Source organism: Phacochoerus africanus, chromosome 2, assembly GCF_016906955.1.
Source record: "Phacochoerus africanus isolate WHEZ1 chromosome 2, ROS_Pafr_v1, whole genome shotgun sequence".
NCBI lineage: Eukaryota > Metazoa > Chordata > Mammalia > Artiodactyla > Suidae > Phacochoerus > Phacochoerus africanus.
The window spans coordinates 260,565,150-260,586,752 of NC_062545.1; positions in this window are offsets into that span (position 1 = coordinate 260,565,150).

Genomic DNA, 21,603 nt, shown 5'->3' on the forward strand with positions numbered 1-21,603 from the left:
CTATGATTATAACTATGTAATTCATACCGATGGTTGCTGACTAACAATGAATCAACTTAAAATTTTTCGACTTTCTGATGGTGTGAAAGAGACATGCCTTCAGTAGAAACTGTACTTTGAATTTTTATTTATTTTACCCGGCTAGTAATATGTAGTTTGATACTCTGCTGGGTAGCTGGAGTTCCCAGTCCCCATGTGGTCATGAGGGGAAACAACGGATACACTTAACAACCATTCTGTACCCAGACAGCCATTCTGCTTTTCACTTTCAGTGTGGTGTTCAATAAATTACATAATATATTATGCAATAAATAATAAATAATAATAAATTGGGTTTGTGTTAGGTGATTTTGCCCAACTGTAGCTAATGTAAGTGTTCTGAGCACATTTATGGTAGATTAGACTACGGTATGGTAGGTTAGATGAGTTAAATGCATTTTTATTGGGATATTTTCAACTTTTGATGAGTTTTGGGGGGACATAAACCTATTATAAGAGGAGGAAGGACCTGTATTTGCTTATGAGGGAAAACAAGAAAAGAATCATAGAAAAAAAATGTATAAATTATAGTGCAGGGTAAATGTGTGACCTGATAATTCCTTGGGAGGGGGCATCGTGTTCAGTGTAGAGTGCTTAGCAGCATCCCTCACTTGTACCTCCGAGATGCCAGGAGAATTTCCCTAGTTGTGATAGTCAAAAATGTCTCCACACTTTGCCGCATGTCCCCTGGTGGGGGAGATGGGGGAAGCAAGACCACTCCTGGTTGAGAACAGCTGTTCTAATAAAACATTTCATTATTTTTTCTTTTTTAAAAGGAAATAATATGCATAAATAAAAAATGATAAAAATTCTTACCCTTGACCTAGTGTTCTCTTCAGAAACTTATCCGCAGAATAGTTGAGATCAGCAATGTTCTGGTTCTATCAGACAAGGGAGTATAAAGCATTAATGTGTGATGACCTGCTTGGGCTTGTCAGCAAACCCCACCATCCCTCTGGGTTCTTGCAAAATGGGGAGAAGAAAATCAGTGCGTATTATATAAGAATATCTTCTACTGACAGTGCAGAGTATTTTTATCCTGGTGGAAGTTGCCTCTGGGCTCTAAAACCTTCTGTCAAGGAGTAAAGAAAACTAATTGCAGTGAAATATCTTTTCAGGCAACCTGCCCGTCACCAAATTCTATATGTAGGGGAAATGCACACTTCCTTTAGGATATGTTTCAATGGAACTCAAACCCCATAGGAATTTATTTTAGGGCTAGGGAAACTTTTACACAGCATAGGAACTGTAGTTCAATTCAGAAAATATTACAATCTCAAGGTACCATTAAGGAGTCCTCCATCACCTGGTGTGACCCCTTATTTTATATTCAGGATAACTGGAAACCAGAAAAGTTAAGCCACTTGCTTGTTCAACACACTTAATTAGCTGCACAGTATAAAATTAAGCCCAAGTTGGCCTCCAGTTTCTTATCCTTCAGGCAGATTTTGTCTTTAAAAGAACATTTCCTATCCCTACAATTGTGTATCATTTGAAAATAATTTATTTCTAGATGATGATATCTTCCACAGTGTATGACATATGGATTGGTCTTCAAATAGCATGTAAAATTCAAACATTTAGTGAATAAACATTTCTTGGGTGTTCCTTGCCCAGTTCTGTATCATGCAGTGGGTTTGAAAAATTGGAATAAACATGACTTATAATTATTTCCTACTATTGTCATAGTTGTACACATTCTGCTATGCTTGTAAAAGACATTCAGTCAATTCTGAATAGGGATCTAGAACGAGTTAGCATTGGTCTAGATTATAAATTTCTCCATCCATACTCCTGGGAACATTTTCTCCCTTCCTCTCATTCTGGTGACCTTTAGAGCTTCCCACATCTTCATGGGTAATTGTGTGTGTTAATGCACATATACTAACTCTGTTACAAAAAACAAACCAGGAACATTTTAATTTAGGACAGTGAGAACCCCAGCAGCCTGAGAAGTGTAATAAATGACAACATCCCCCAACTCTGTACACAGAGAAATATTGGGGACCTAATGGTGGCCAAATACCAGAAATTCTGCAGTCTTATTGGAGTTTCTGTAGTATAAAAGTTTTATTAGAGGATTTTCATTTTACTTCCATTGCGCATTTGCATTATGATTAGTACCTACAGATGGCAGGCTTTTTTTTTTCTTGTTTTATTATTTAATTTTTTTCCACTGTACAGCATGGGGACCAAGTTCCTCTTACATGTATACAGTTTTTCCCCCACCCTTTGTTCTGTTGCAATATAAGTATCAAGACATAGTTCTCCATGCTATTCAGCAGGGCTTCCTTGTAAATCCATTCCAAGTTGTATCCAATAACCCCAAGCTCCCAATCCCTCCCACTTCCTCCCTCTCCCCCGGGCAGCCACAAGTCTATTCTCCAAGTCCATGATTTTCTTTTCTGAGGAGATGTTCATTTGTGCTGGATATTAGATTCTAGTTATAAGTGATATCATATGGTATTTGTCTTTGTCTTTCTGACTGATTTCACGCAGTATGAGAGTCTCTAGTTCCATCCATGTTGCTGCAAATGGCATTTTGTCATTCTTTTTATGGCAGGGTAGTATTCCATTGTGTATATATACCACATCTTCCTAATCCAATCCTCTGTCAATGGACATTTGGGTTGTGAATAGTGCTGCAATGAACATGCGGATGCATGTGTCTCTTTTAAGCAGAGTTTTGTCAGGATATGTGCCCAAGAGTGGGATTGCAGGGTCATATGGAATTTCTATGTATAGATTTCTAAGGTATCTCCAAACTGTTCTCCATAGTGGCTGTGCCAGTTTACATTCCCACCAGCAGTGCAAGAGGGTTCCCTTTTCTCCACAACCCCTCTAGCACTTGTTATTTGTGGACTTATTAATGACAGCCATTCTGACTGGTGTGAGGTGGTATCTCATGGTAGTTTTGATTTGCATTTCTCTTATAATCAGCAATGTTGAGCATTTTTTTCATGTGCCTGTTGGCCCAGATGGCGGCTTTTTAAGGTGCTACTTGAGTCTTTCCATAATGCTGGGGTGGGCAAACCCAACATATCTGATTTGTTGGCATAGCCAAGCAGGGATCAAAATTCCTTCTCATTGTATACACATGAGTGCAAAATGAAACCAACAAGCAAACAGGTGCAATCCATGGATACTTAGCATCTTCCTATAGTCTGGAATAATGGAAACTGTATGGGGCTGAGAAACAGGAAACTCTGAGTTTAATTCTGGTTGTATGACTTTATTTTGCAAGACTCTAAACTTCTAAGTGCTCTCGGTTTCCTTATCTGTTTGTTAGGAATGGAATGGGATGCCCAGTAATGTGCTGAAGAAGAGGTGCTGATTGTAAGTTAATATGATATGCTGCTTGGTGGAATGTGTAGCCATGAGAACCTTGCCAATAGTATCAGAAAAAGGATTTTATATATATTTATAAATACTTAGAAAATACTTAGAAAATCAGCATCCATTTTTAGGATGGATGCAACCAGATCAAATAATTATTGTATCTGTATGAGGAGGCTGGGGAAAATAATTGGATTTGAGAAAGAAAACAGTAAAAAATACAGTCAATCATGTCCTACGTTGAGTTTTGCAGGAACAGTGCCTGGGTTGGGTACAGATGAACAAGTGACTTATTGAAAAAGATTTCGTAGGAAAAACCCGTATGGAGTAGGGGAAGCAGCCTAGGGCATAGGGTACAGCTAAGCAAGAGTCTAACTTCAGCCTGATTCCAGGGCTTCTCCAGAATATGAATTGCATCATAGAGCTAGTTTCACATTGTGGTAAGAGTGCTGGCCTTTTTATCCCATATCTATCAGTCAGTCAGTCTTTGTCTTCAGGCCATTCTTGAGGGATGTATAACTTTCTAGGTTTCTTCTGGAAAACTGACTCCTATTGGCTGGGGCAAGTAAATAAGTGATTCATTCATTGGCAGTTGTACTTAGAGCATCTAGGGAACAGGTTCATCTGTCAGGTAACAGGGATCTGGCTTTGACACCAGAAGCCTATTACATATAATAATGCAGGTTTCCTGAGGCTTTTAATTGAGTTAAAACTAACTCTGGAAGCTCTCCAAAATAGTAAAATTCTTAAGGCCAAAAGGTCTCTTTCTTGCTCTTTGTTTTAGTCCCAATACTAGAACATTGCCTGACTTACAGAATATATCAGTAAAGGCTCACTGAATGAATGAAGGAATCCCTTAAAAATATGTTAGGTTCTATCTTTTGAGCATACTTCCCCTGATTTTTCTCCTCTCTGCAGTGCCCTCCTTTCTCCTCTCAATCTTTAATTTCTTCAAAGTATACCTGATTATCAAAGTTGATCTATGAAGCATTCCTTGAATATTCTAGCCCATGGGAATCTGTGTGTGTGTGTGTGTGTGTGTGTGTGTGTGTGTGTGAAATTGCATATGTGTGTCCTTGTGTCTTGGTTAGCAATCTTGTAACTAAACATGTATTTGGGGGACTCAACAGTATTCAACTAATGCCCATCTTCTGAAATACCTCCATAATTATGCACATGCTTCTCAGATATGCCATCAATACCAAGTTCACCATCACCTCCGTATAATAATCATGGTAATAATAAATAGTATTTATTGAGTATTTACTAATTTCCAAGCACTGTCCTCAGCACATAATATGTCTGCTCGTTTAATTTGATAATCATTTCCTAATGCAGGTACTTCTACTATCTTTATTATCTAGAAGAAGTGGCTTGTCCAAAGCCACACATCTAGAATGAGAAAAACTGGGATTTAAAAACAATCAGCAGATGCTCCAACCCTGTCTTAGCCTCAAAGCTATAGTGTCTCACCTCCAAAAACATTTCAACAGCTTGCTAACAAATCTTTCTTCTTCAGTCCACTCTACACACAGCAGCCAGGATGATCTTTACAAAACATCCATCTGGTGATGTCACTCTGCTGAAAGCTCATCAGTAGCTCTCCATTAATCTCCAGATGAAGCCCAAACCTTTTAATACAGTTTTATAAAAGCATCCTGATTCTCCTCCTAAGTACCTCTCCATCCTCACCCCTTGATATTGAACTTCCTTCAGATTCTTAAAGGCACTAGACACCCTCTCCCTCCCTTTTGGACCGGAATGTGGATTGAATGTGGGAAGATTCTGTTCTACTCCTTGTCTCCTTAATTGAATATATATCCTCTAAGAGCAGTTCTTTTTTTTTTTTTTCCAGTAAGAAGTAGTTCTTGACTTCCCAAACCTGTTGTAGTTGTCCTGCCTCTTTGACAACAGTGTCTGAGCTTATTCATTGTTTTATCCCTACAGACTAGAGGAGAGCTTAGAATGTAGTTGCCAGTAAATGACAATTGCCTTTTAGATAGAAAGAAAGAATGAATAGTGTAATGATTTGAAAATACTTTTTCATCCTTACCCTCCCTGCGAGTTCTGAGGACAGTGACTATGCTTAATGCAACTTTCAACCCTCCATAATACCTAGGACACTGTCCACCCCGTGGTAGATTCCTAGAAACTATTTATTAATTACTATGGTTATTTTTGCCTTGACTGCAGCTACAGCCTTTACCCTGTTCAGTCAGGAAAGCTAGTGTTTGATTAATGACTCTTACTTCAATCCAGAATGTAAAGTGATGGAGGTGTTGGGCTGAAGGACATCAAAATCATTTGTCTTAATGAACCTTTTTCCATTCCCACTAGATTATCTGGAGCGTCCTGGAACCCCTCTAGCTTTGGAGAACTCATTATTCCCTAGGAAAGTCTTCTCTGTCATTGGAGAGCCATGAATTTTAGCATATTGTTTCTCAGGTTGAATCACTGTTTTTTTTTTTTTTTCCCCCTATCATATGAGGCTCATTGGACAGGAAGCCCACAGTGCCATTAGTAACTTAAGGGAGGACAAATTGGAAAGTTCCTTTTTTTTTTTTCCCCCTTTGTACCAGTCTGCGCTCTCCTTCCTATAGTTATAAGAGAACTATTGAAAAACTCTGAACTGCGGAGTGGGCTGGGGGCATGGAGAGAGTGGTATTGCCTGGCTTGAAATTATCCCTCAAAGCAGTCATTGCCCAGTATTCTTGGCTTTAGCCCAATCTGCCTATGTGACAGCCCATTCTCCCTGACTCAGCCTTCTGTGTCCAGACAAATGATTCACTCCCAGTGCATTTTTCTGCTCTTCCTAAATAGGCCCTCTAACCATCACTGTATCTTTCAATTCCAGCTAACAGCTTGGACAGCAGTTTAAAAAAAAAATGTTACTAAACATCAAGCCCAGCCAGAAAAATCATGCAGAATTCTCTGTGAATACTTCTCACATCATTCAGGCTCTCAGGGATCACTGCCTTCTCTAAACTCAGGGCAAACTCCATTCTGTGTATTGTATTCATTTATCCATTGACAAAGTGTTTGCTAGTCTCTGTCATTTCTTATATCTTAGCTAAAAGAGATTATGTGCTAATACTAAGCCAAATGCTGTACTAAATGCTTTGCATAAATGATCTCATTTAATTTTCACCCAAAACCCTTTGAGATTGGTACCATTAGTGTTCTCATATTACAGAGGAGAAAACTGAGGTACATAGAACTTAAACAGTGTGCCCAACAACACTTAGCAAGTAAGTGGAAGAGAAGTATTTGACCCCAGAAATATGACTTCAGGGTCAAAGAACTGTCTTAACTCTACGTCCCTATGCTCCAGTGTAATGGATGGTATAGGTTGATATCTGCTTTTATTTTATGACCTTTGACATATCACTTCAGCTCTCTGGGCCTCATTTAGTTCATGTTACAAAGAATATGGCTAGTTTTATAGTTATAACAGCTGTATTCTTCACCTTAATCATATTAGATAGAAAGAGCAAGAGATAGGATGAGAATAAACAACTGCCTGCATTGGAAAATATGGGAGAATCAAAAGGCCCATGAATGGCACTGGCTGTCCCCTTTCTCTACTTCTGCAGTTAGAAAGGCAACGTGTAATTCCTAAAACACATTCTCACCTCTCTGTCGGTATCACCTACCTTAGTGGTGACGTTGATTTCAGTTCTTAGACTCCTCCATCCTCTGGATTTAGAAATAAAGTGGGCACAATTCAAATTCTTAAATGTATTTGGGAAGCAAGAGAAAAAAAAGGAAGCAGGCAAGTCGCCTCTTGCCAGTGTGCATGTGTATCATCACTTAAAGAAACAACTCCCAAGACTCCGTGGCACAGCCTTGCAGCGATCTACCCCAACGCCTTCTTCACATTGCTCCATCATTGTCTCCTGAAACACAGATGTGAGGTTAGAACTCCAGCAGTCCTCTTGGTCCATGAGACCATGGGCTTACTCTGCCACAAAGCAGGCATGGCAGAGTGTGCGCTGGAGAAAGCAGATGCCTGATGACTTGTGACCCTCTCGTGCCGGTCCTGGACAGCCTACCTCTGATATTTTAACACAAGAAAAAACAAGCATTTAATCTGTTTAAGCCACTCAGCCACTGTTTAATAGGTTTTCCATTTCATGTAAGCTGAAAAATTGGCTAAGGAAAAGCATACAAAGGAAATTTAAACTCAGTTTGAGTTTCCTAGTAGGCGACGTAAAGTAGGAATTATCAAGCTATTAGAGGATGACTCCTGGATTGGGTAAACTGACTCAAATTAATACATTTACTTTTTTTTCACCATGCCCACAGCATGTGGACGTTCCCAGGCTAGGGATCAGACCCGTGCCACAGCAGCAACCAAGCTGCTGTAGTGACAACACCAGGTCCTTAACCTGCTGCACCACAAGGGAACTCTACATTGACATTTTTAAACAAAAAATATTAACTAGGGATTATATGAGAGATACAAAAGAAGATTCCAATAATCAGTGATACCTAACTGCATCATCTTCTGTCTCTATCACTGGATACTTTCATGCTTGAGTACTAGGATGGCCTGCTGGTTTACGCAGGAAAATAAGTTCGAGAAAGGAGCCTTCTTACTCCTAAAATCTCTTATAATCTTGCCTTTATTTGATTTGTGATTTATCTCAGAGACTCACATCTGCCTCTTTAGCACACATTCCTCTTTGCCTCTCTCCACTGGTTATTTTTTCAACTACAAATCATGACTTAGGTGAAAAGTATATGTATATTTAGAAGGAAAATTAGGACAGAACCTGAAACAGAGCTGATGAGTCAGAGATTGTGGCTCTAGCCACACAGTGTCCAAAGTCTGGGATGTCCTTCAGAAATAGAAATGTTCCTGTAACCAAAGAAGAAAATGAGTGTGTTTCTGATAATCACCAGATGATTCATTTTATTTATCCAAGATGCTTCTCTCTTTTTTCAGCAGGAAGAAAGTGTTATCTACTCCTAGAAGTTTATGATTACAGAATTCTAGAACTTTTTATCTATAAAAACACTTAGATTATCTGATTCATATCCTACTCTTAAAATACAGAAAGTAAGAGAAGAACCAGGTTCTAGGGAATATCTAACTTCTGTAGAGAGTCACCGTCAGAAGTCAGTCCTCCTGAATTCTGGCTTTGAAAGGGCTGGCATAAAAATGCGCTACATCGGCGTTCCTGTCGTGGCTCAGTGGAAACGAATCCAACTGGTATCCACGAGGATACGTGTTTGATCCCTGGCCCAGCTCAGCAGATTAAGTATCCACTGTTGCCATGAGCTATGGTGTAGGTCACAGACATGGCTCGGATCCCAAGTTGCTGTGGCTGTGGCGTAGGCCGGCAGCTATAGCTCTGATTCAACCCCTCGCCTGGGAACCTCTGTGTGCCACGAGTGTGGCCCTGAAAAAAAAAAAAAAGTGCCACATTTATGAATTCCTTTGAGCCTCATTTCCCCAATATGTAAAATAAAATAAAAAGGATAAAAATATCTTAACATGAGATTTCTTAGAGGACCTGTTGATTGTTTCCAACAAAAGCTTTTTTTTTTTTTAAAAAAAAAGCTTTTCTTAAACAGAGCATTTTTAACATTCCCAGGTAAGTGATGCATGACTTAGATTAAGCTTGGCATTGATGAATCTTTTTGACCTGAGCCAAGGCCACTTTCTATAGACCTTTTGCCCTCCATTATTGTACCCATTGTAAAATGTTTATCCAATTGACTATTTCTCCACCAACCCCCTCCACATTAACCTTATGGATTAGCCTTTGAATTAGTCCAAGTGAATTATATCTATGGTGATTGTCAACTCCTTTGAAAAATTAATCAAAGTCGTTAAGCATGAGCTCCCTTTGGACATCTATTGTTAGAGGTCTCTGCAAATTGAGAGGGAGAGAGCACATGCAGGCAGCTATTGCGAAAAGACCTCTGGCCTGAGAATCCAAATTCTTGTGTTCCAGTTTCAGTTCAGTCTTAGCCAGGGCTGTGACCTTGAGCTACCTCAAGCTACCTGCATAATCTCAGTGAGGCCAAATAATAGAACGTAGTGATTAAAAGTGCACTTCTTGAAATTACAGAGAATATGAACCAACTGCTAGATATGAGACTTCAGGCAGACTCTTTAATTTGCCTAAACATCAGGATTTTCATCAATAAAATGGGAATAATAATAGTAACTATATTACTTTTAGGATACATGCTAAATTTCTGTGTTAATAAACTCATAAAACGCTATGATATAAATTATATATATATAGTTATATTTTTAGTAGTTACTTGTACAAAACTGTTTCCTTCAAAAAGTTGTTAAATTCCTAAACCCAGGCACCTGTCAATGTGACCTTTTGTAATAGGGTCTTTGCAGATGATCAAGTTTAACAGGGTGGGCCCTAAACCAATATGACTTGTATTCTGTTTGTAGAGGAAGATTCACAGAGTGAATGTCATCTAAAAGGCAGGAAATACCTAAGGCTTCCAGAATCCAGAGGAGGCAAGGAAGGATCCTTCCCTTACCTTAGTTTCTGACTTCTGCTTGCTTCTAGAGATGTGTTTTGATACATTTCTGTTGTTTTAAGTCACCCAGTTTGTGGATCTTTGTTGCAGTTGCCCTAGGAAACTGATACATTGTGCTATAGATTAAATTACATTCTCAAATTTTTACTTCAAGTTTCCACTTTTATTTTTTTATTTTTTTGTCTTTTTGTCTTTTAGAGCTGCACCCATGGCATATGGAGGTTCCCAGGCTAGGAGTCTAATCGGAGCTGTAGCCACCTGCCTACGCCACAGCAATGCCAGATCCGAGCCACATCTGCGACCTATCCCACAGCTCACGCAACCCTGGATCCTTAACCCACTGAGCAAGGCCAGGGATCGAACCTGCAACCTCGTGGTTCCTAGTCGGATTTGTTAACCACTGCGCCACGACGGGAACTCCAAGTTTTCACTTTTAAAGTCATAGTGCTACCATTACAAATAAAATACAGAAAACTGGAAACTATACATCCATTTAACCCTTTTCCATCCTTTATGAAATAATTCTTATGTATGTTAGAGTGACATATTTGAAACCATTCATTACAGTGTTAGAATTTTTGCTTTAAGTGGGCATATTTATTTTAAGCAAATTAAGAGAAAAACAGCGTTTTGTAACTGCCCATAGATAATGCATGAACACCCTTCCACAGCCATTCCTTCTTCCTGACCATTCAGGTTTCCATAGGCTATGATTGCCTTTCAGCCTGCAGAACTTCCTTTAAGCTTCCTTGAAGTGCAGATTTGTTGGCATCAAATTCTCTTAGCTGTCCTCTATATTAAAAATTCTTTGTTTCACCTTTATTTTTGATGGAAAGTTTTATTGAATGTAAAAATTCTAGGTTTCAGAATTTTTTTCTTTTAGTGCTTTAAAAATACAATTTCATTGTTTCTGATGAGAAGTCAGTGATCGTTCAAATTATTATTCCTTTGTATGCTTTTTTTTTTTGGCTGGTTTAAAGTCTTTGTATTTATTTTTTTATTTTAGTCACAATCACCATTTCATGCTTAGGCATGGTTTCCTTTCTGTTTCCTCTGCTTGGCATTGTACTGGACTTCTTAACTCTGTTACTGTAGATCTTCAGTTAATTTAGGGAAGAAAAAACTGGTATCTTTTCAAATACTTTTCCTGCCCAATTTGTATCCTCTTCTTATGGCACTCCAATTATATGCAGATTGGACCATTAGAGATTCACCAAGAGGAGGGCTGAGAAATTCTGTTTTTTGAATTCTTTTCTTAATTCACATCAGGCGAGGTCTTTTGATCTTCTATTTCATTGAGTCCTTATTCTGCTATCTCAAATCTGTTCTTTTGCCTATTCTTTTATTTTAAAATTTAGTTCAGATTTTGTCAGTTTTAGTCACAGTTTCCAGTTGGAACTTCTTACAGTTTCTATTTCTCTGTTGAAATGTCCTACTTTTTTTCCATTATAAGAATATTTTCTCTTTTGCCCTTAAGCAGTGTTATAGTAGCTTCTCAAGATTAGTCTCCATTAATTATCTTTATCTTTAATATGAGTGACATTTTCCTTTTTGTTCATATAAGTAGGAATTTTGTATTGGATCCTGAACATGTTCCACAATATGCTATCAAGACTCTGGATTATCTCGCCTTTATTTGCAAGGTGCTGTTTTTTGTTGCTGGCATTCTCATGTTTATCTGGCAGTTGATTTGTCTGAAGTCAAATTTCAGACTCTAAAGTTCCAGTTTATATGTTTTTATCTTTAATTGGGCTGCTAGAATTCTGCTTAAAACCTTTGAAGTTCATAGTCTAGGGTATAATTCAGCTATTCTAGAAGATTTCCTATTTAGAATCTTTAGCTCCTAGATTATTTTCCTACTTCTTTCCTCGCTAGAGCATCTCTCTACACTTTCCGACTGTACAGTTGCTCCAAACTCCATTCTATGTTTTTTTTTTTTCAGGATAGCAAACCTGAAAGTTTCTTTGTAAGTCTTAGCTTTCCCAAGGAGTGACATCTGGAAATAGTCTCTAATCTAAAAGCCATGCCAATAGGAGACTTTATACTCACTCCCATTGCTTTTTCTCAAGGTTTGACAACCCTTCTGATATCATGTTTTGTTTTGTTTTGTTTTGTTTTTTCACTCAGCAGTGCCTTCATGTAGTTGATCTGTATAATTTTTCTAGAGTTTATAGTTGCCATCTGTGGAAGGGTTGTCTGATGGTGTTTGCCAGAATCTAACTCCTGTCTTCTCCCAGTAGTTTGTTTCCCTCTGACTTAATAGTCCAGATATTGCCAGACGGTTCTTCCCTATGAAGTTATTCAGGATCTAGACTGGTTTATTGTATTTTCTCAAAATACAAATTTAATCTCTGGATCCAAGAATCAAATTATTTTCACTTCTCAACCAGAAGAAAGGGGAGGAGGAGTCGGAAAGGAGGCGTCAAAGCAAACAACTCATCTTTAAGGAGGTGAGGTGGAGATTGTGCCAGTCACTTCCAGTAGGATCTCCTTAGTCCAAATTTATTCACATGGTGAAATCTGCTATGAAAAAGTTTAGGAAATAAAATGTCTTTTAAGGATGGCCATGTACTCAGCTAAACCATAGCAAGGAAAGGAAATCTAGTATTAACAGTAAGGAAATTGAATGTATTCTTAGGGAAAAATTTATATTCTAAGCCACAATCCTTTCTTCTAGCCACTTAGGTACCATGTATACTCTACACAACCACTGTCTGCTTATGGGAGAAATAATGTAAGTCACATCCAGCCCCAAATCTGTGATCCTTCACATCCTATTTTGGTGGTTTTGAAAGTCTAGAAATCTATGAATAAGTACACAGTATCTACCATACCATGTTCTTACTCTCTCTTTATATCCAATGTACAATAAATGAGTAGAAACAGAACACTAGTGCTGGAATGAAAGCAAAAAAGAAAAAAAAAAAGAAAGAGTTCAAGCCAAATTGTGAACAAATAAAAATGTAAAACATACAGCAGTCATTATTCCATAGCATCAATGAAATGATAATTGTCAGGTGCTACAATCATGCTCTCCACTGGGACTGTAGTAAGTTTCTTGTTTTGGACCCTGGGTTTTGCTCTGTGAGAAACACTAATTTGTCCATTGTCCTCCATGGCCCATGGCTTTACCTTCAGAATAAGTTTTCCTTTCTGATATTCCTGTTGTCCTATATGAAAATAAAATTGGAGAGAGTGTCCTTGGATAATTGACATTATCAATTTTTGATAACAAATGATAAAGTTTTATTGCCCCTTTCTTCACTGAGGAACAAGTTTAAAACCTCAGAATTTGACTTGGGGGGTAGAACAATTACAATTAACCCTTAAACAACACAGGGGTTGGGGCAGTGATCCTTTGCACAATGAAAAATCCACACATAACCTTTTTATCCATAGTTCCACATCTGCAGATTCAACCAACTGCAGATCATGTAGTACTGTAGTATGCATTTATTAAAAAATAATCTATTTATTGGTGGATCCAAAGAGTTCAAACTTCTATCGTTCAAGATCAACTGATATTTTTCATGCCATTCTTTGGTTTCTTTGGTAATAAAATGCAGAAAGGACAGAGGAGGGCCAAAAACTATAAAACAAATATTCAACCTATGTTTTCCAGAGGGTTGTATGTTTATGTTTCCACAGCCAGGTTGTCCTTATGTTCATAGTTCTTAATCCTATAGGATCTTCCATTATTTTTCCATTATTTACTAGATTCTGTGATTATTTTACACCTATCTCCCTCAGTTTAGAAGTCAGTTTGGAATCCTGTCTTGAAGTCACTGAAACAGGTGTGTGTCCAGCAGTGTATAAACATCACCTTTAATCTGATTTTTGCTAATGGACATGTTCTTAGCGACAATCTTATCTTAGGTTATTTAGGATACAGATACAGTTCACTTTTCTGACACTGAGGTCTCCAAGTTTCTAGACTATCAATTTATATTGCAGATTGTAGATAGTGAAGGTAGACCTTATTCAGTCAGTTGAAAGACATTAAGAACAGAGTTAAAGTTTCTCTGAAGAAGAAAAAAATCCTATAGACAGCAGCTTCAGTTCATTCACAGGGTTTCAGCCTGCCCTTCCTGACAGCTTTGAACTTCCTAATGGCCTGCCCTACAGATTTTGGACTTTCCTAACTAGCAGCACAATTGTATTAGCTGACTGCTTACAGTGAATCTCTTCATATACATCTCTAACTGGTTTTCTGTCTCTGGTTCAACCCCCATAAGATTTTAAACAAGGTAAAGCAATGAAATATTAAGGGACAAAATTTTTTTAAAGCCTAAACTAATGGAGAAACATACTGGTTCATGAATTCAAATATGAAATATTGTTAACATCTTTCTAAAACTGGTATTTCATTAGATTCAATGCAAAGAATATAAGTTGCAGCCAGATTTTCAGCAGAAATTGACAAATTTAATCTATTTTTGTTTAGGTAGGAAATAGGCCTAGAGTAGTTATTAAAAAAAATCACACACACACACAGTTGGTAGGCTTCCAGTATCTGATTTTTAGATTTATCTGATTTTAATACTTAATCTTTATATTAATCAAGAAAATGAAGTTTTGATGAAGAAGTGAATTTATTTTCAGCAAAGGCTATTAGAAAAAGAAAATTATTTTTCTCAATTAATGCTGTTAAAATTGGATGTCTGTATGCAAAATAAATAAAAACCTAGCTCATATCTCATATTGTGTTAACATAAATCATTTTTTTTGTCTTTTTGCCTTTTGTAGGGCCACTCCCACGGCATATGGAGGCTCCCAGGCTAGGGGTTTAATCGGAGCTGTTGCTACCGGCCTACACCACCGCCACAACAACATGGGACCTGAGCCACATCTGCGACCTACACCACAGGTCATGGCAACGCCGGATCGATCCTTAACCCACTGAGCAAGGCCAGGGATCAAACCCACAACCTCATGGTTCCCAGTCGAATTCGTTAACCACTGTGCCACGTCAGGATCTCCAACATAAATCAAATTTATCATAGATCTAAATATAAAAATCTTAAAAACTTCATGGGAAACATAAGAAAATGACTGAGATTTGGGGTTAGACAAAGGTGTGTTAGACTAAATATAAACATATAAGCCATAAGAGAAAAAAGAATAACAGACTTGATTTTAGCAAATTTAAAACTTTAACTCTTCAAAAAACACTATTAAGGAAATGAACAGTTATGTCTCAGATTGATAAAAAATATTGTAATCTGTATCTAATAAAGGTGCAAAATAGACAAAAGAATTATTGCAACTCAATAATAAAAACATACACAACCCAACTGAAGAAAATTGACAAAAGATTTTAAAAGTTATTTCAGCAAAGATGATATGCAAATGATGAGAACACATTAAAAAATACTAAATATCTTCAGTCATTAGTAAAATTCAATTCAGAGCACAATAAACTATACTATACACTATTAAAATGGCTAAAATAAATACATAATGAAAATACTATGGTACTCCCATGTATTGCTAATAAAAATGTAAAATGGTACAGCTGCTCTGGAAAATATTTTGACAATTTATGAAATTAAATATGTACTCACAGTATGACCTCACAATATAGTTACCACCCCAAAAGGAAGACAAATTCACAGAAAAAAATTTGCCCAGATATTTATAGAAGTTTTATTCATTATGACCAAAAATCAGAAACAACCGAAATGTCTGTCAGTGAAAATATACTTTGGGTTGTGATGGTAGGTACAAGACTGTATAAATTTGTCAAAATCCATTCAACTATACTCATTATATATAATACATATACATTTTACTGTGTTCATTGTGCTTCAATGGACCTGATTTTGGAAAATCAATCCTAGGTGGATCAAAGCTTTAAATATGAAAGTGAAAACTTTAATTCCTTTAGAAAAAAATTATACATGAATGTCCTTATTACTTTGTATAGGAAGTTGTATCTTAAATAAGACCTAATTAGTGTACCTTAAAAGAAAAGACTGGTTAGAGTTCCCACTGAGGCACAGTGGGTTGAGAATCCAGTTACAAAACAGATTTCAAAACCAAAGTTATGTTTACTAAAAGGAAAATGCGGTGGGGGGAGGGATACATTAGGGGTTTTGGAGTTCCCTTCATGGCTCAGTGAAGGGATCCTGACTCGTATCTATGAGGATGCAGGTTTGATCCCTAGCCTCACTTAGTGGGTTAAAGATCTGGCATTGCTGTGAGCTATGGTGTAGGTTGCCGATGTGGCTTGGATCCCATGTTGCTGTGGCTGTGGGGCAGGCCCACAGCTACAGCTCAGATTCAGCCCCTAGCCTGGGAACTTCCATATGCCATGGGTGCAGCCCTAGAAAAACAAAAGACAAAAAAAAATGAGGGGTTTGGAAATGATATATACACACAACTGTATATAACATAGGTAATAAGGACTTCCTATATAGCACAGGGAAAATTACTCAATAAATTAATAACAACCTAAATGGGAAAAGAATATGAAAAAGAATGGATATATGTATCTGTATAACTGATTTATTTATCTGTCCACTTGAAATTAGCACAATTTTTTATCTCAACTATATTCCAATAAAATGTTTTAAAAGTGAAAAAAAAGGAATCTGACTACAGCAACTCAGGTTGCTGTAGAGGCATGGGTTTGATTCTTGGCTTAGTGCACTAGTATGTTAAAGGATCTGTTGGCTTGAATTCAGTCCCTGGCCTGGGAACCTCACATGCCATGGTTGTGGCCATTTAAAAAAAGGAAAGAAAAGACTGATTATTTATGAAATCAAAATTAAGAATTCTTTTTTTAATCAGTAGAGACAATAAAGTTAAGACTTATTTTAACTTATAATTAAACTGCAAATTAGAAGAAAACATCTAATGAGGAAAATATCTTGAATCCATAGTGTATCTTATAAATCATTAAGAAAAAAGACAGCTCAATAGAATAATCCGCAAAAATTTGAGCAGGCATTTGACAAAAGAGGAAAAATAATGTAAAATAAACTTAAGATATCCATCCTTAGTAATCAGGAATTGCAAAATAATATCTATATTGAGACAATTTTAGTATTTTAAAAAATGTAGATCACTGAGAATGCTTATATACTTTTGGTGGAAATGCAAATTGGTATAAACTCTTTGAGAAACAATTAGACATTGTCTTGTAAGTTTGAACCTGCAAGAATCCAACTATCCAGACACTTGAGTCCCAGGCATATATCAAAGAATAATTATTGTTAATGCATCTACTCAAAAGAACACAACTATATCCTAGAAGCATGATTTTGAATGGGAAAAAAAGTTGCAAAAAAATGTCTTATAGTATAAAACAAGTCTTAATATATACATATATAGCAAAAATGTAAAAAGGAAAGCAAGAAGTGATATACCTATTATATAGGATAATGACTACTTTAGGGTGGAAGAGAAGAGGAGGGGGAATGGGTTTAAGATGAAATGTAGAATTGCCTTCAGGGGTTCTTGAAAGTTTTTATTTTTATGTCAAATGGAAAGTTTCTGGAGTATTGCTTTAAGAATGTTTCCTCAGTTTACGTATTACATATATTCTTTTGAAGTGATCAAGTGCTATGTAACTTTTAAAAATTAAATAGCGTGGCGAATGGACCAGATGCCTTGGTGAGGTCTGAAAATGACTGGAGTGGGAGTAACTGGGCAAATGAACTGGAATGATAGAGGTGAGAGCCAGGAAATGAGGAGTTTACCTTCTAGATTTCAAAGCTCAAGTGGTTAGTGTGGGCAATGAGGTCTAGGGTATAGTGTTGCCAGGTCACTGAAAGGGTAACAGAGAAGATTGTGGGAGCTGAGGAAGTTAAGGAACTGAGAGGTTAGAATGTTGGATAGAGCTATAGAAATGCTGAAATTGTCCCAAATAATGAAAGTAATAATGGCATGGCAAGCGGTGAACTATGTGCTAAGGTATCAACCAATAAGGCAGAGTATCAATAGACAATAAGAACAAGTCGCACCGGTCACATACTTTTCAGGGGTCTAGTAAAAAATGAGAATGTGGGTCTTCCTGTTCAAAAAGTATTAAACATTTCAGGAAGGTAACAAGAAAAGCATTAAACCAAGCTCTGGGCTCTTCTAAGCCTGAAGCACTGATGGCGCAATGTGTAGGACCATGAAGCCAAGTGTGGAGACAAGGAATAGCAATGGGTGATGGAGTGTCTTTAAAAGAACCATCTAGGAAAGATAAAGGGAAAGGGAGGCTTGGAATGGGGAGAGAGAAGGACACATATCCATGTCCAGGCACTCCTTGTAATATCTATGGGAGAAGGAAGACACTGTACTTGAGGTAAACAGATCATGTCGAGGATTCATTGGAGGAAAAGTTGAAATGAACATTCAGGAGGAATTTGTAGATGAAAAGGAATCTGCTTATGAGACGCCATGGTCCACAGGGTGTATTTGGAAGGGTAGAGAAGAATGGAAGATTTGTGATATTAGTGATGCATAGAACACAGAATATCCATATGTTGATGGATATGTGCTGAATTGCAGGGATTGGACTTGAGACCTCTAGAAGAAAGGTAGGTGTTATGAACTGAATGTGTGTGTCACCCTATTTCACAAAAATTCATTTGTTGAAGTCCTAATCCTCATTGTTCAATCGTAAGAGTGGGATCCTGACCTGATAGGATTAATGTCCTTGTAAGAAGAGGCACCAGACTCTCTTAGTCTCCCTACCCTACTCCTGCCCCCCACCTCAGACACATATAACAAGGAAATTGCAAGAAAATGGCCATCTGCACGCCAGGAAGAATGTGGACACAAAGGACCAAATTAGCAAGAACCTTTGGATTTCTGGCCTCCAGAACTGTGAGGAAATACATTTGTGTTGTTTAAGCCACCCAGCCTGTGGTGTTTTGTTATGGCAGCCCAAACAGACTAAAATAGCAGATAAGCATTTTCATATAAAGTCCATGTTATTTACCAGAGACCCTGGGACAATCTTCAGTCTTGAAGGTGAAGATAATGTGAAGATCTAGAGGATGGGCTGAGAGAGCTGCTTCAAACGTGACTTTCTTAAAGGGCTGAGTGAGTGTGGTGTCTTTGGGCAGACAACTGAGATGCTGTTACCTCCCACAGCTGGAGGTGTTGGTTTTCTTGCACTTGCAGAGAGGAGAAGATTTCTTGCTCACTCTTGGCAGAGGGTTTTTTTTTTTCCCCCGCACACAACTAGATTGAAAATTTATGGCAGCTATTTTTGCCTCTGGTTAGACATGCTCTTACAGCCTTGAGGCTACCAAAGACCTGATATATCTAGGGATTTTTTTTGGGGGGGGGGGTTAGTTTTTTTTTTTTTTTTTTTTTTTTTTGGCCTGGAGTTGACACCTGGGGACAATGGCAAGGCAAAGAGGCAGAGTGGCCACCAGAAGATCCAGATAATGACCTGAGAGAATTCATTGCTTTGTTCAGCTGTCTTGTTAGAGTGAGCTTTCCTTTGGTTTCTGTCTCCTGGTTTTAATTGTGCTTCTTGGGTCCAGCAGAAATACCCCCATCTCTCAGTCAGAGACAGCATCACAATTATTGAGAGAGAGCCTTTGATATCCCTTGAGATTTCCATTTTTCCAAGTCAAAGTTCTCTGTGCTCTCAGGGAGACGTCTTTAACTAGTATCATGTACCCTTTGTATTTCAGCAGAGACCTTCTATCTAATCAAATCCTTCTCTGCAGCAGATCCTCCAAAATCTTCTATGTTTAACCACAAGGATAGTTTTTATAACAAATATGGCCCCATCTCTCTTTCTGCCACCCTTCTATAGTCTCTCCTTGCCTCCTGCTTACCTCTTTAGCCTCATTTTTGGACTTGAACCCACCTGACACATACAAAGCATACCATGCTAAGCCTTACTACACGTTTTATTTTATGTATTTATTTTTGTTTTTTAGGGCCACACCTTGCAGCGTGTGAAAGTTCTCAGGTCAGGCGTGGAATCCCAGCTGCAGCTGCAGGCCTACACCACAGCCACAGCAACCCCAGATCTGAGCCTCATTTCTGAACTGTCATTGTTCCCATTGCAGCCTGCAGCAATGCCGGATCCTTTTTTTTTTTTTTTTTTTTTTTTGCCTGTTTCCATTTACTTTCTCAGTGAAAGCTTTTCCGGATCCTTAACCTACTGAACAAGGCCGGGAACTGAAGCCCCATCTTCATGGACACTATGTTGGGTTCTTAACCCATTGTGCCACAATGGGAACTCCCTTTACTACACATTTTAAAAACTTGGAACTTTTCTCTCCTATTTCCTCATTCATTTTCAAGCCTTTTCACATGTTTTTTTCTGTATAAAGCATATGTATGTGTACACTCCCACCCATATCCAGATAACCACACACAGAGCATTTACTTGATTTGTCTCCTATTTATCCTTCAGGTCTCAACTTACTTTCAAATAACATTTAAGTGCTTTTTCATGAGCAACATGTAATATCGCAGGTACTGTAACTTCCTGCTTAACTGCCCATGAGCTCCAGTAGACTATAAGTTCAATGAAGGCAACATCCATGTCTTTCTTATGGATCATTGTATGGTTCAAAGACTTAATACAGTGTTTGGTACAGGTTGAGTGCTAAAGAAATAACTGGAGAAGGATGGGCGGGATGAAGGAGTGATGGAAGGAAGGAAATACATTATTTAGAATTGTACACTTTATGCCAGACTTGTGGGTAAAAATAATTCTGCGACCTGTAAATCACCCCATTGGGTGTGAATGGATGACTGATAATAGTGCCTATGTTTACACCTGAAATTGCTTGGTTTCCTTTGGGTATTGTTGTCTGTACATTTCTAAATCCCCAGGGTAGGGCCAGTAGCATCCTTTTTTACCTTGTATGCTTGTTTTCATTCTTTCCCATTTCTTGGCTTAAGCATCTGTAGCACTGGGCCAGTCCAATCTCATTAAGCCAGTATTCCCTGGCAGGAAAAAAAAAATGTGGCTGCTGTTGTTTAGATGGTCTAAAATTCATAATTTGCATATTTTAATTATGCTAATGGAGTCTTATGGAGGTAGGCATGCTTAGTAATATTTGTAATCCATTAAATTTCTAATCACTTAAAATGATATAGTCTAAAACAGAGGGAAGCCATGAGGTTATGATGGTGACCTGAGTTCACATCTGAGCTCCAACGCAGCGAGGGGGCGCTGCTCAAGTGACTTGACTTTGCTGAATCTCGTGTCCTGTTCCTAATCTCTGAATGAAAAAGATTATGCTTAATACTAGGTATATCAAATAACTAAGAATAATAAAGGCACAACACTTAGGTCAGATAGACAACCAATAAAGGAAGACCTGATGATGATGCGGATATAAATTAAACTCTTCCTCTATGTTAGTTACTCTGTCTACAGCCAGAAAATGTTGCAACATATAATCAAATTATCTAAACCAGTCAGTATTTGGTGAAATTATGGTGGGAATCTATGTGAGGTAGGTACCTTTTTCATAATGTTCTATCCTTTCCACCATTCTTTGTCTTATCCATATACTAGAACCCAGTTCAAATCCAAGTTTCCTATAGAATCCTTTTCTCTGGCCCCACCTATGGCTTGTGGAAGTTCTGGGGCCAGGGATCAAACCTGAGCCACAGCAGTGTTAATGCCAAATCCCTAACTGCTAGGCCACCAGGGAACTCCTGTAGACCCTTTGGTTAATCACCCGATCCAAGAGATATTTGTTTTCCTCTATAACTTACTGTATAGCTTTGAATCTG